This window comes from Dipodomys ordii, unplaced genomic scaffold (assembly GCF_000151885.1).
Source record: "Dipodomys ordii isolate 6190 unplaced genomic scaffold, Dord_2.0 Scaffold53, whole genome shotgun sequence".
Taxonomy (NCBI): domain Eukaryota; kingdom Metazoa; phylum Chordata; class Mammalia; order Rodentia; family Heteromyidae; genus Dipodomys; species Dipodomys ordii.
In genome coordinates, this window is record NW_012267269.1 from 10,097,881 (window position 1) to 10,110,862 (window position 12,982).

Genomic DNA, 12,982 nt, shown 5'->3' on the forward strand with positions numbered 1-12,982 from the left:
GGCCTTCCCTCCTCTGCTCCCTGAGAAGGAGTGAGGACGTCAGGCTTCTACTCATGCCGAGTCTTGGATCCTGGGTGGTCTCTGGTCTGCAAACTGTAGGATGAAGATGTCCGCTCCTTGTCGGTTCTTGTTGGTGTTGAGTAGAATCCTCTTGCCCGCTGCATCTGGCTCCTTCGTCCCAGACTCTCTGTGTGAGCGCTCAGGTATGGCCGTGGCTGGGGTCGCTGCTGTGACCCTGCCGCCGCCGGGGCGGCTGCTGGCAAGCGCTCAGATGTGTCTCCTTGCCTTGGCTTCCCCTCTCTTGTCTAACTCTCTGTCCTGTGATGGCACACTTGGTGTGATTCTCTGGCTTAGGACTGTTCACTGGAACTCTAAAACTGCTTTCTATGCGAGAGCTTGTTCAGATTCCAGCTTCTCCTCCGCCATCTTCCCGGAAGTCCCCCCCACAAGTTGGTTTTTTTTAATCATGTCTATTTAACTCTACTTGTGCAGCTACAACAAAATTCCTGGACCAAGTAATTTGTAAAGGATAAAAATTAATATCTTACAAATCCTGGATGTTGGGAATTCCAGGACCAAGCGTCCTGCAGTTTTTGTATCTAGTGAGGACTCATTTTGCTTCCAAGATGGTGCCATATTACTTCTTCTTCCAGAAAAGACAAACGCCGCACCCTCGTGGCAATAACAAGAGAGGGTATAAGGCCAGGTGGCTCTCAAAGCCTGTTATCTATGGGTATTGATCACACTCATGGGGACACACCCCTTCATGAATTAAACATTTCTCTAAAGACCTCACTGCTTAACGCAGTCACCCTGGAGTTTAACTTCCCATACTTGAATTTTGGAGAGATATATACATTGAAACCTTAGCAATATATGTAAAAAGAAAGAATAATGATAAATTGATAAGCTTCTCAAGCAATTAGGGCATATGCACAGATCTGTCTCAAAACTAAAAGGCCAATACTTTGAAAGAACTCACATTTCGCAGACTACTGTGGTCAGAAATAACGTTTGTGCTAGATCTTGAAAGCTAAGGATAAACAGTGGAGAAAGTCCTGTGGAGAAAATCAGTGATGAAAGCAGACTTGTAAAAAAAATTGATTTGAAACAGTTTGGTCAAAGGTATACTTGCATCATTCTATCTGGTTTTGGTATTTACAATAGCTTTCTTTTTCTTAAAGAATTGCATCATTTGATAAATAAACTACACTAAAATTCAATATTATGAAAAGCTTTATCTTAGTTCACAAGTGAGTTTGAATTTTTAAAAATATATTTTAATTATCTTTAAGTATTTGTATAAAAGAGTTGCCATGCAGCAAAGCAGTTTATAAATATAATGCATATTGATCAATGTCACTTTTTCATCAGTCTCTCCCATCTCCCACCCCTACCCTTTCCCTCATTTATTTTAAAATTTGTGGGATATGCATTGGATTTTCTGAATCTATTCTTCCCCTCTACTTCTCTCCATTCATCTACACCAATCCTCTCACCTCACCCTCACCTTTCAACCATCCATTTCTTGGTGTTTATTTTGTTTGATTGTGACTTATCTTCTCCATGAAATTATACCATTGGACACTTTTTAAAGACACTTCGATATAAGCTCTATAATGTCAGATATTATGACAGTCTTTATTTATACATATAGCCAAAAAACTATTTCCATATATTTGTTTAAATGCAATTTTTTAAAGTCAATATATCATCTTTAATCTTGAATGCTTAACAAAGGTTCCGAAATGCAGACATAAATCCATGATAATTACAGTTGATTTAACTACAAAAGATCCCTCTACTACAGCTATTTGTTGAGCTATTTATTGTCAGAATAACTTTTGATGTGTGTAGTATGATAATTGATAAAGTAATATTAAATATCTGTGAATAAATTATTCTGCAATACGCCACCTCAAAAGCTTGTAGCCTTAGTTATAGTTTTAAAAAATCTGTTAAGTAAGAACTTTTCATTAAATGTTAGGATTCAATGTTATAAATACATGTCATTTGTTCTTTGTGCTCATTCTTTGGCCATTCCTATTGAACACTTTATCCTGACATCTAATGTATAAGTGAAATAAATATTGCTTCAATTCATGCATTAAGTAATAAGCGAAGACACAATTAAATGTATAAGTTACATCATCAAACTTTTCAGAAGAGATACCTCAAACCTTCAGAGGCACTTGATTAGGTTTCTGACAGACAATAACTATTGAGGGAACATCAGGAGGATTATTTAGAATGTCAAGATTCCCCTAGGCCCAGAGTAGCTGCCATTTATAGAAATGCCAAAATAAAGTTAGGATCTTTAAAAAGCACAAGAATTTGATTGTGTTATACAGACCTGAAACCAAAGCTGTGGTATAGGTTTTTATTTTGTTTATTCTATAAACACTGTCTAGGACCATTTTACAATAGATTCTTTTCTGGGCACTGCTAGCCTAAAGATCAGAAAACTTTGTCTACAATATTCAGTATTTTACTCCAGCTACGAAGTCTGATAAACTATGTTTTGGACTCTATCGTCTTTGCATTTCTATTTTGTTCAGAACAGGACATAACCTCAAAAATGAATTCCTTCATGTTTAATACTTTCAACATAGTCTTCCCTAACACCTTTCTGCCTACAATCTAGACTTGTAGCCCTCACAAGATACCAAACTTCTCTGAATTCAGAACAGAGGAAGGAAGGAACAAAGGGAAGGAGTAGAGATGTGAGGGAGGAGTAAAGGAGAAAAAGAAAGGAGGAAAGAAGGCATGTAGAAACATTATAGTTTCCAAGAAATTTCTATATGAACCAAAATGACATAAAGAATTTTGAAGATCTTGTATTAGAAAGAATTGATGAATATATAAGTGTTCCTTCAAAAAAATTAATATAGGAATAGAGTATTAGGTACCTAGGAAGCATAGGGATCATAGAAAAGGTAGGCTGTATGAGTTATTGCTTACACATATTTCTCTGAGTTTGCATATGGGCATAATTTGAATATACTTAAATATACTAGATGCCTTATAAGCTCCAATCTACTTTAAATGAAGTTTACAGATGAAAAGCACAATATTTAGCTGCATTTGGAATAGAGAAAACCAGACTTTTGAAGGTCCTACTTGTCATAATGTTCTAAAGACGAGATAACATGTTTTAAAGTATTTATGGTTTTATAAAGTCTTACCAAAGGCTGTGAGCCAAAAAATATAAAATGTTTAAAATATTTTTCTGTCTCCTTAGTATATAAAACTCCATATCACTAACAGGAATTAATTTATATTTACCACATAAAATGTGACTTTTCATAATTGCAAAAATAGTGTACACGTTATTTAAAATTAAAATGAGAAACCTATATATGAGCCATAAATATGTTTAAGTGTAAATGCAAAGCACAAACATCAGACAATGAAGCAACATGAGCACTGATATTTAGACATTTGTCAGACAGCCTTTTTCTGTTTTGACAGCTACATGAATGTTATATAGAGTGGGGATCTCATTACAAGATAGTTTCTTGTCTGGTTTCCTTTACTCTGAAGACAACTGTAAGATATTTCAATGCGTACTAGAGAGTTGGAAAACATTCAGGCATAAGTACCAAAACAGTCAAATAACTTGCAAATTCAATATGCTCATTCATAATGACTCCCTTATGTAAAACACATTTTCAAAGTCCAGGACAATTCAACCTGCAGAGTTAATGAAAGCCTTTTGCTTTTGACCTTCTTATTAATCTAGATGTGCTTTTAAAAAAAGGAAATTAAGAATCTGAATTTTAACAGTTTTACAGTTTTCTAGAAGGTGCTTTTTCTTCTGTTGATCCTGCATGAAACAAAAATTAACTGAATCACCTATGTACATCTACTAAAGCCTGTGTTCTGAATCTTCTTATTTCTGCTCTGTAGAACTTTATATGATGAACACACAGAAGCACAACTTCCTGCATAAAAGAGGACAATAATTCCCAGAATCCTGGCTTCATCTCAACACATAATTCACAACATGGATACTTTTACAGCCATGATAAATGTGTATGAATTTTCATTTTGTGAAACAAAATAACCTAATTGTTGATGATTCACCATTTATTGCAAAAACTTGACTTGGTTTTTCCATCTCTGAATTTTAGGAGACTAGAGCTGTAAGTAAGCATGTTTTCTCTCACCCTGTGTTCACAATGTGCTCAGGCTCTGTTTTTCAGATTTCTTTGAATTGCCCTTAGGGAGAGAAAAATGTGTGTTTAACAGATCATCTTTCTCTTTGACAATGTCTAGTGAGATAATTGATGCAGTGAAATTTTTGAGTACTGTAAACATTTTAAAGAAAAGACAAGAAAAATGGGAAATAGATAGTATCAGCATTCTGGCAACATTTATTTGGTTATGATTGTGTTGATGGACAACTGGTAGAGCTCTTACAAAGGGAATGAAGAAAATATTTATGAAACCTGTAATGTGTTTTAGTGTTGAAATTTGATTGAATTAAACACATAATAGTAATGGAAAATTCCTTATGAGAATTTTTTTATGATTTGTCCAAACAAACTAAACCCATTAAGAAAATTCAGAGAAAATAAGAAGACTATAATTTAAATAAAATATGATTTTCTACAAATTATTGTTTTAATTTATAAAATATATTTAGGGACTTACACAATTAAAATATACCACCTTTAATATTTAATCAGAGTAATATTTCCTACATACAATTAAATGTAAATTTTTTTGTCACACACACATACATACACACACAGTTTAGACAGGATCTTACTATGTAGCTAAGGCCAGCTTTGTACTCAAACCTCCTGCTTCAGCCTATCAAATGCTGATACTATATGCTTGAGCCCCCAAATGCACAGGCCCATACTTTTTTTTTTAAGTGACTGAAAACTAAAATGAAAAGGTTATTTCTTAAAAGCTATAGTAATATCAATCATTTCCTCTTCCTCCTTCTATTCCTCCTCCTCCTCCTCCTGTTCTTCCTCCTTGTCTTTCTTCCCTTGTTTCCTGCTTTCTATTTTGCAATTGTAAAGGTGATACACTGAAGTGTTACAGTTACATGTCTGGGAATGAGCAAATTTCATTTTGAACCATGTCACCCCTCCCTCATTTTCTCCCAATTTTTCTCCTCCCAACCACCAACCCCACCAACTTAGGGTCTGGTATCACAGTGGAATTCTTCACCCTTTGTCTTACCCTCTGTGCTTCCCCTACCCACCTCAAATCAGATAAACTTATATACAAGACAAAGGACACAGAAATCTAAAACAGCAAACTATTCTTCTGAGTTTTAGAATTATACACTTGTTTTCATCTGAGGCATAACCTTTCCCTCTTTTACAAATGTACTTAGCTCTCCTGCCCTATTTCATTGAGATACTTCTTGTAAAGATTCTCCCATCCTAAAAATATCCATAACCTATAAGCAGACTTAGATCTGAGAGACTTAGATCTGAGGATCATGGTTCAAAGCCATCCTGGACAGAAAAGTCCATGAAACTCTTACTTCTGATTAATCACAAAAAGCCAGAAGTAGAATTATGGCTCAAAGGGTAGAGCATTCATCTTGAGCAAAAAAAAAAAAAAAAAAGCTCAAGAAAGTGCTCAGGCTGAGTTCAAGCCAAAAAAAGAAAGCTCAAAATAATATCTGTAATAACCAGACAGCTAGCTTGTGGCATATGGATACAAAGAAGGCTATACAGGTATGAAAACCAAGTAATACAATCCACCATACTCTGTGAATTTTTTATTGTAGCTACACAGTCTCACAGATTAGGTAATTTGTACAGAATCGAGATCTATTTCTTCCAAATCTAATGGCTGGAAGTCAAAGCAAGGAGTCTTTAAGGGCCGAATCCTCTGGGAAGAATACCGTATCTTCCCATGGAGGGAAGATGGAGGAGTGGCATCCTGTTTTATAAAGGTCTAAATCACATTCACAATGGAAAAACCCTTGGGCCTCAGTCTCCTCTTAATAGCTGTCTCTTAAAACTATCACACTCGTAAACATGAGTTTTGGAGAGGACACATTTAAGCCAAGGCAAGTAAGTGATTAAGTAAGCTTAATTCCACTGTCTTCTGATTGACTTCTAGCCACGTGTAGAGCACTAGGCTGAAGGCTTTTTGAAGATCCTCCTAAGAAGAATCATGCCAAATACATCCAATTGTGTTTCAAGAAAGTGAGATATATGTAGCTTGACACTATGACCATGGATAGCTACATTTTTTTATTGCTTTTTTGAGGATTAAAAATGACTTCAGGAATACTCTAAAGGCCGAAGATATTGTGAGATAGTGCATTAGGACCAGAGATCTTAAGGAAAAAGAAAATATCTATTGCCTTCAGCATCCTAATGTATGTGGAAGAAAAACATAGACTAAATGTTCAAACAGAAGCCATTCCATGAGAAATTTTTCTAATCACTCAATATGTAAAATTTTCAGTAGAAGATTCACCTTTCATGTTTAGTTAGAATGTAAGTTTTTCCTACCCCCCAAATACAATTTCTATGGAAGAACATATAATAACAAAGAATATACACTAATAAATAATAAAACATAATAATAATGATAAAGAATGAAGAATAATAAAGAAATACATTTTTATAGGAATCAAAGTATTCTTTTGTTTGTAAGCAACAGTGTCATTACTAAAAATGGATCAAATCTGTGCACAACGCTCCTATGTGTCTATTCCTATGTGTCTATTCCTTCTATAGATATTGATATTAATAAATAAAAGGCACAAGAGAATGTTGCCCAAATTTTCAGTTAAAAAGTAGTTAGGCAACAAGAATATATTTTTTTTCTTTTTGGATCTTGTGATTAAATGTATATAAGCTGATATACTATTAGATTTATTTTATTATGGTTGTTTATTTCTATGCCTGCTCTTTTAATTCCTGTTGGAAATTTTTGAAATAATAGGAGCCCCCTTAAGTTACACAAGATTCTGACATCTAGGAAAGCAAAGTAACTACCACTGTATTTATTTCTTTGTCACTAAAATTTATTATTATTGTCTTTTTCCTTTTTTTGTTGGTGTTTTGCTGTAACTACTCAGGCAGAATACACTGACAACCAATTTGACTGTATTTATTCAACAAAAGGTTCCTTGACCAACTACTTTAGACAGATGTCTGGAAATTGAGGTGATTTATAATGAAAACAAATTTCAGGTTACTGCTGCTTGTCAAAGGGATTTTGAGACTAATGTCCAGACCTGTACTCATGCTCATCAAGCATCGTGACTCATGCCTGTAATCATAGCTATTCAGAGTCTAAAACCTAAACCATACATAGTTCAAATCCAGCCCAGGAAGAAATATCCAGAAGTCCATTGTTAATCAACCAGCAAAAAGACTACTCTCTAAGGTTTGGCTCAACTGGCAGAGTACCAGTCAGGCAAGATTGAGGTCTCATGTTCAAATCCTAGTTCCAGTCAAAAACATAAACAAAAACATCTTCTATCATCTGACACATGCAGACTCTTTGAAAGCCCAGTTCAGCCTGAGTAATTGAAAGCCTCAGTTCTCATGTGTAAACAGAGATGCCAATGGAATTGAGAGACTGGTTTGAAAAGTTGATCGTTGATGTAAACTTAGGAGTTCGAAGAGAAAATGTTTTGTAATGAATTTATTTATATTTTTTTGGGGGGAGAGGGTCCCGTCGTGGGGCCTGAACTCTGGGCCTGGGCTCTGTCCCTCAGCTCTTCAGCTCAAGGATAGCACTCTACCACTTGAGCCACAGCGCCACTTCTGGCTTTTTTCTTTTTGCTTAGGTGGTGCTGAGGAATCAAACCCAGGGTCTCATGCATGCAAGGCAAGAGCTCTACCACTGAGCCACCTTCCCAGCCCCTTTATTTATATTTTCTTTATACAAAATTATTACAAAGATTATTATAAACACAATGTCTAGAGTATAAAATAAATGAAAATAATATGTAATATATTATTTACTGGAATTATTTTAAACAAAAGAGAAAAAAAGGGCCAGGTGCTGGTGGCTCACACCTGTAATCTTAGCTAATAAGGAGGCTGAGATCTGAGGATCATTGTTCAAAGCCAGCCTGGGTAGGAAAGTCCATGAGACTCTTATCTCTAATAAAGCACCAGAAAACTGGAAATGGCAGTGGGGCACAAGTGATAGAGCACTTGCCTTGAACTGAAGAGCTGAGGGACAGCGCCCAGGCCCAGAGTTCAAGCCCCATGACTGACTAAAAAAAAGAGAATAAAATAAAAGTGACCTTAAAAACAGTTTGATAATTACTCATGATTTTTTAAAATAAAAAAGTATGATCATCCCAATTTTATACCCTAATGGCAGAAGACAACAATTCATAACAATAATAATAACAATTTTATTTTTAATAATAATGATCCTCTCTATAGCTTTAGGAGGGAACTTTATTCAACTTCCAAGCATTTACTGTGCCACTTGCTTTATATTTGATTTTTAATGGATTTGGGGGATTTAAATTTTTATTATTATCGTTAAGTAGTTGTACAAAATAGTTGCCATTTAACAAAGCATTTTATGATATAATATGTCTTAATCAATGTCACACTTTTCAGTATTCTCACCCATCCCTCCCCACCCCTTCACTCACTCTTCTTAATTTTGTACGATTCTTGACTCCATTCTTCCCCTCTTCTCCTCTTCATTTCTCTGCCCCTTTCCTTGATGCTACCCCACTACCCCTTTTAGTACCAGCTTCCTGGAGTTTTATTTTGCTGAACTTTGATTTTGGCATTCTAAAGCATTGTGCTATCTGAGATCTCCTTTGAACCTACCAATTTTCAGTTAATACATTTACATACACTTGAATGCCACCCAACATATTTACTTCTGAGTTTGTATACTAAATCTAGCTTCTACATAGAACAGGAATCCATAATTCCGTTGTCTCTCTTGTCTTGACTTCACTTAACATATTTTTAAATCCAAATTCTAAACTAAACTATGTTGTTTAATGTTTCCTGATATTTTTGACTACTGATAAGGGAGAATATTACTTAAATAGCTAGAAGTATTTTCCAACTAAGCACAAGAGTACTATATAAGACCCAGTGTACTTAGGGTCCCATTGGTAGTAAACAAGACCAACAGAATATGAAATCCTTGACTGGTTAACTTAGTTAGTCCTCATCCCTCAGAGGTCATGGCTAGCAATCTGAGTCTTACGACCTGGAAAGGCCCATGGCCTAAGGAAGTGTCCTCAACCACTTGCTGTTTGTCATCTGTGACGTTTTACAAGGACTTCCTTTCACTCTCACTTGTATTTCCTTTAGGTGAGGAAACATGCTTTCCATGACAAGTATTCTGGATCCTGGTAGGACAGATTCCTCAGGTTTCCCTTCATGGAACAAGGCAGGCAATAGACTATGAAGGTTCTCATTTCCAAATTCCCTTAGACAAGTACAAGAAACTTCTAGAATGAAAAATTTCTTTCTCAGTTTAAGACCTGTTTTCAAACTTTGTCTATCTAGAGTCATCCCTCTTCGCATGCAAAATTAAGCAGAGACAACCCTATGAAAGTGATGACATGCCTATTTCTTTTTTAAAGTTTCATTTAGAAAAATCTGAATCCATATCTATCTCTGGGATCACTCTTTCCTTCCTCTTTTCTCCTCTGTTTTTTTCAGTAGAAAGGGGAGAAAGGAAGAACAGTTTGAGGTATTCTATTCATTATTTTATATTTATAATAATTCTCAAAGATATATATCACTGCATCACAAGATCTAAAGGACAGATCAGAATGATGATTAACACAGGATAGTTTTTTCCCCAAAGTCTGTTTTACCTGTTCTTATATGTTTAGATTTGCTACTAAGTACATATAAAAACTAAGGTCACCAATTTACCTTTATCCAACCTTGATTCTTGCTGTAGGCTAGAAAATTTATTGCCTTCTCTTGGAACTGATTTTGAACTTAGTGAAGTACAAAATGTCATAGGGATATTAACACTTGTTCTTCTTGGTGAAATAATATCATATTCCATGTCACCAAGTTTGATTTAGGTTCATGGAAGAAAATTCTATCACATAGAATTATAACTGTTTCCGATTGGCATTTAAATATTCTGAAATTTCCCCTTAGTGACTTCCATCTGAACATAGATACTTTTTTCTTTCTAACTTTATTTTGGCTCTTGCAAAGCCCCCAAATTTTCTACCTTAAAGGGGCTCAATTTAAATCATTCTTCATTGAAGTCTAAAACATGATAGCTTTGGTGGTAGTCAGCATCTAAGAACACTCCCAAGTATCTACCTTTTTGGTGAATCTTACTTGCACTATTAGGCTGTCAAATATACTGTATTTCCATCCTAGGACCTTAATTCCCTTTGGTCATTTACTCTAAGAAAATTCAGCTGTCATCTCACAAAACGCCCGGTGCAAATCCACGTAGAGGGAACTGAATCTTCCTCTATCAGCTTCATGAAAGAGCCTTGAGGGAAGTCTTCTACCCCAGTCTTCAGAATACTTCACCCCCTGGCAGTTCGAATGCAATATTTACCACTCTAGGTAGAAATTATCCATTCTCCTATGTCCCCAGAATTTTCTCTCTTTTTTTCCTGAGGGGAATGAAATTCTACCATCACTATCTTTATCTTTTCTGCCATGTTACCTTGTCTAGTTTCCTGGACAAGGAAACTATCAACTATTATGGAATAGTTGATCTCATAATTCATCTTCCCGAAGCTCTTGACATTTAATTTCAGACCTATTTTTACCTTTCGAAATCTAGTTGCTGATTAATGTTCTGCTAAAAAGATGCCCTCCACTTCAGACCTCAACTGTTCTTCCTGTGAAGATATTGCTTCAACTCCTCTTTTCTCCCCACCCCACCACCCCACACTTCAGGAACAGTGCCTGAAATATTCTGTTTGTGTTTATTTCTTCAGATGTATTCAGGAGTAGGGTTATTATTTGCTATCATAAATATTTTTAACTCCTGTAGCTAATATTCAATTATATCACTTGAGGGAAGCTATTCGATCTCCACAAGCCCACACTACCTGGCTGACTCAAGATCATATTCTAATTTAAATAATTTGTACCTCTAATCACTTCATTTTTCAGACAATCCTGAGTTATACACAGTATTTTTCTAGACATTATCTCATCATATCCTCGTAATAACCCTGAGACTTTGACAGGACAGGTAGCACATCAATTAGCATCATGTCAGATGATACAAAACAAGAGATAATTTAATGTTGAGATTTAACTACATAAAAAGTTGTTAACTGTTCAAAGGAGTAAAAAGAGAACTCTAGGGTCCCACGGGTTTCACCAGCTATTAACCCTTGAGGCCAAAAGAACAAAGGGTACAGGTTGAAGTTATTAAAATTCAAAAGCTTGGAGGAGAGCCGCAGGAGGCTGAGGAAATGATGCCAGGTGGTTGTAGCTGGTATTTTTGAGTAGAAGAGGAATCCTTTGGAGGTTGGCACCCAGCCCTCAAGAGGTGGGAACTACATCTAGTTCACGCATGTATAGCAGGGAAAGGTGACATGAAGATGATTCATCAGGTGTTAGAGAAAATAAAATAGGATTCAAATATTGCTGCTGTGGATGAAGAAGAATTGCAGGCCTGATGCACAGAAACCGACAGACCTCAGGAATCCCACAGGAGTAGAGAGGAAGAAGCCAGCCCCTCCTTCACCATCCAGACTTGAGCATCCCTTTACTCTTCGTTCTTGGCAGAACCTGACAGGCAGTTCACCAGCCAAGTATACATGGGATAAGTCGATCCCCGTCCCAAGATCTCAAAGTCACACATACACAGGAGTAACTAGAGGGTTTTGGAGTTCATGGTCAAGAAGATAGTTTTGTGACCTCATTTTTTAATAAAATAAAATACTCAGGGAATATAAACAAGATATCCTGCTAATATAGTACAGTGAGCAAATGATAGTGCCAGGACTTACATCCAGATATTACTGATAATTAATTTCATTCTTTTAAATTATATTTTATTTCCTGAGGCCAAAGGAAAAACTCACTATAAACACATATTATTCTTGTGGCAAAATTTATATATGCATATTACTATCAAAATATCTATATTTATGGTATTTTCCCTCTCTATCATCTTTCTGCAAAATGTCTTATGTAGCTGAAGAGAGATCAAATAGGACAAGGATGGAAAAGTCATTAGATCAGCTATTCTGAAAGAATTGAAAACCCCCTTTGTATCTATGAATTTATTCACTCATTAAATAATGATTGCATGTTTGTCTGCTTCCAGAAATGATTTAAACTATGTTGGTTCAGAGGAGTATAAAACACTTGTTTTCATACAGTTAACAATCCAACGTATATATGTATATTATGTGTATATATGTATGTTAGACTATATAGAAAACTAAAGGAAGAGAATAAATAGTATCAAAGTGATTGACTTTCTTCAGTGTGGTCAGCAAAGATCTCATGGAAAAAGTGACAATGGAGTAAAGACTTAAAGGAACCATGTAAGTATCTGGGAGAACATGAAATTTGGAGGAAGAAGCATGAAGTTACTAAGGTGGCAGGGGTAGTGTGAACAAGGAGGAAAGCAACAGGATATGGTACAAGAGAAATAATGAAGAACCTGGTCACTTAGGCATTATATGAATATCTCCATTGTAATGCACTGTAGTTTTCTATTATTCACTACCTTTCTCTGAAAGACAATTCTATTTTTTTCTTGACACTGTGTGGAACTGTGACAATCCAGTGTGATCATACATCATGTGTCCTCCAAACAGAAATGCTAAGAATGAGCACATGTTTCTCCATGCCCTCTTTTTTCTTCTTTCATTTTCACCATGCTGGTTCTCCAAGGAGAGGTGGTACAGAATCAAATTTGTGGGCACCAGAACTGGGCCCAGATAAAAACAAGAAACAATCCTATGAAAACCAAGATTCTCAATTCAGTACTACAATGTAACCTGGGCTATTCCGAAAGATAAGTGCTCTTTCTCTAGTTAGGCAGG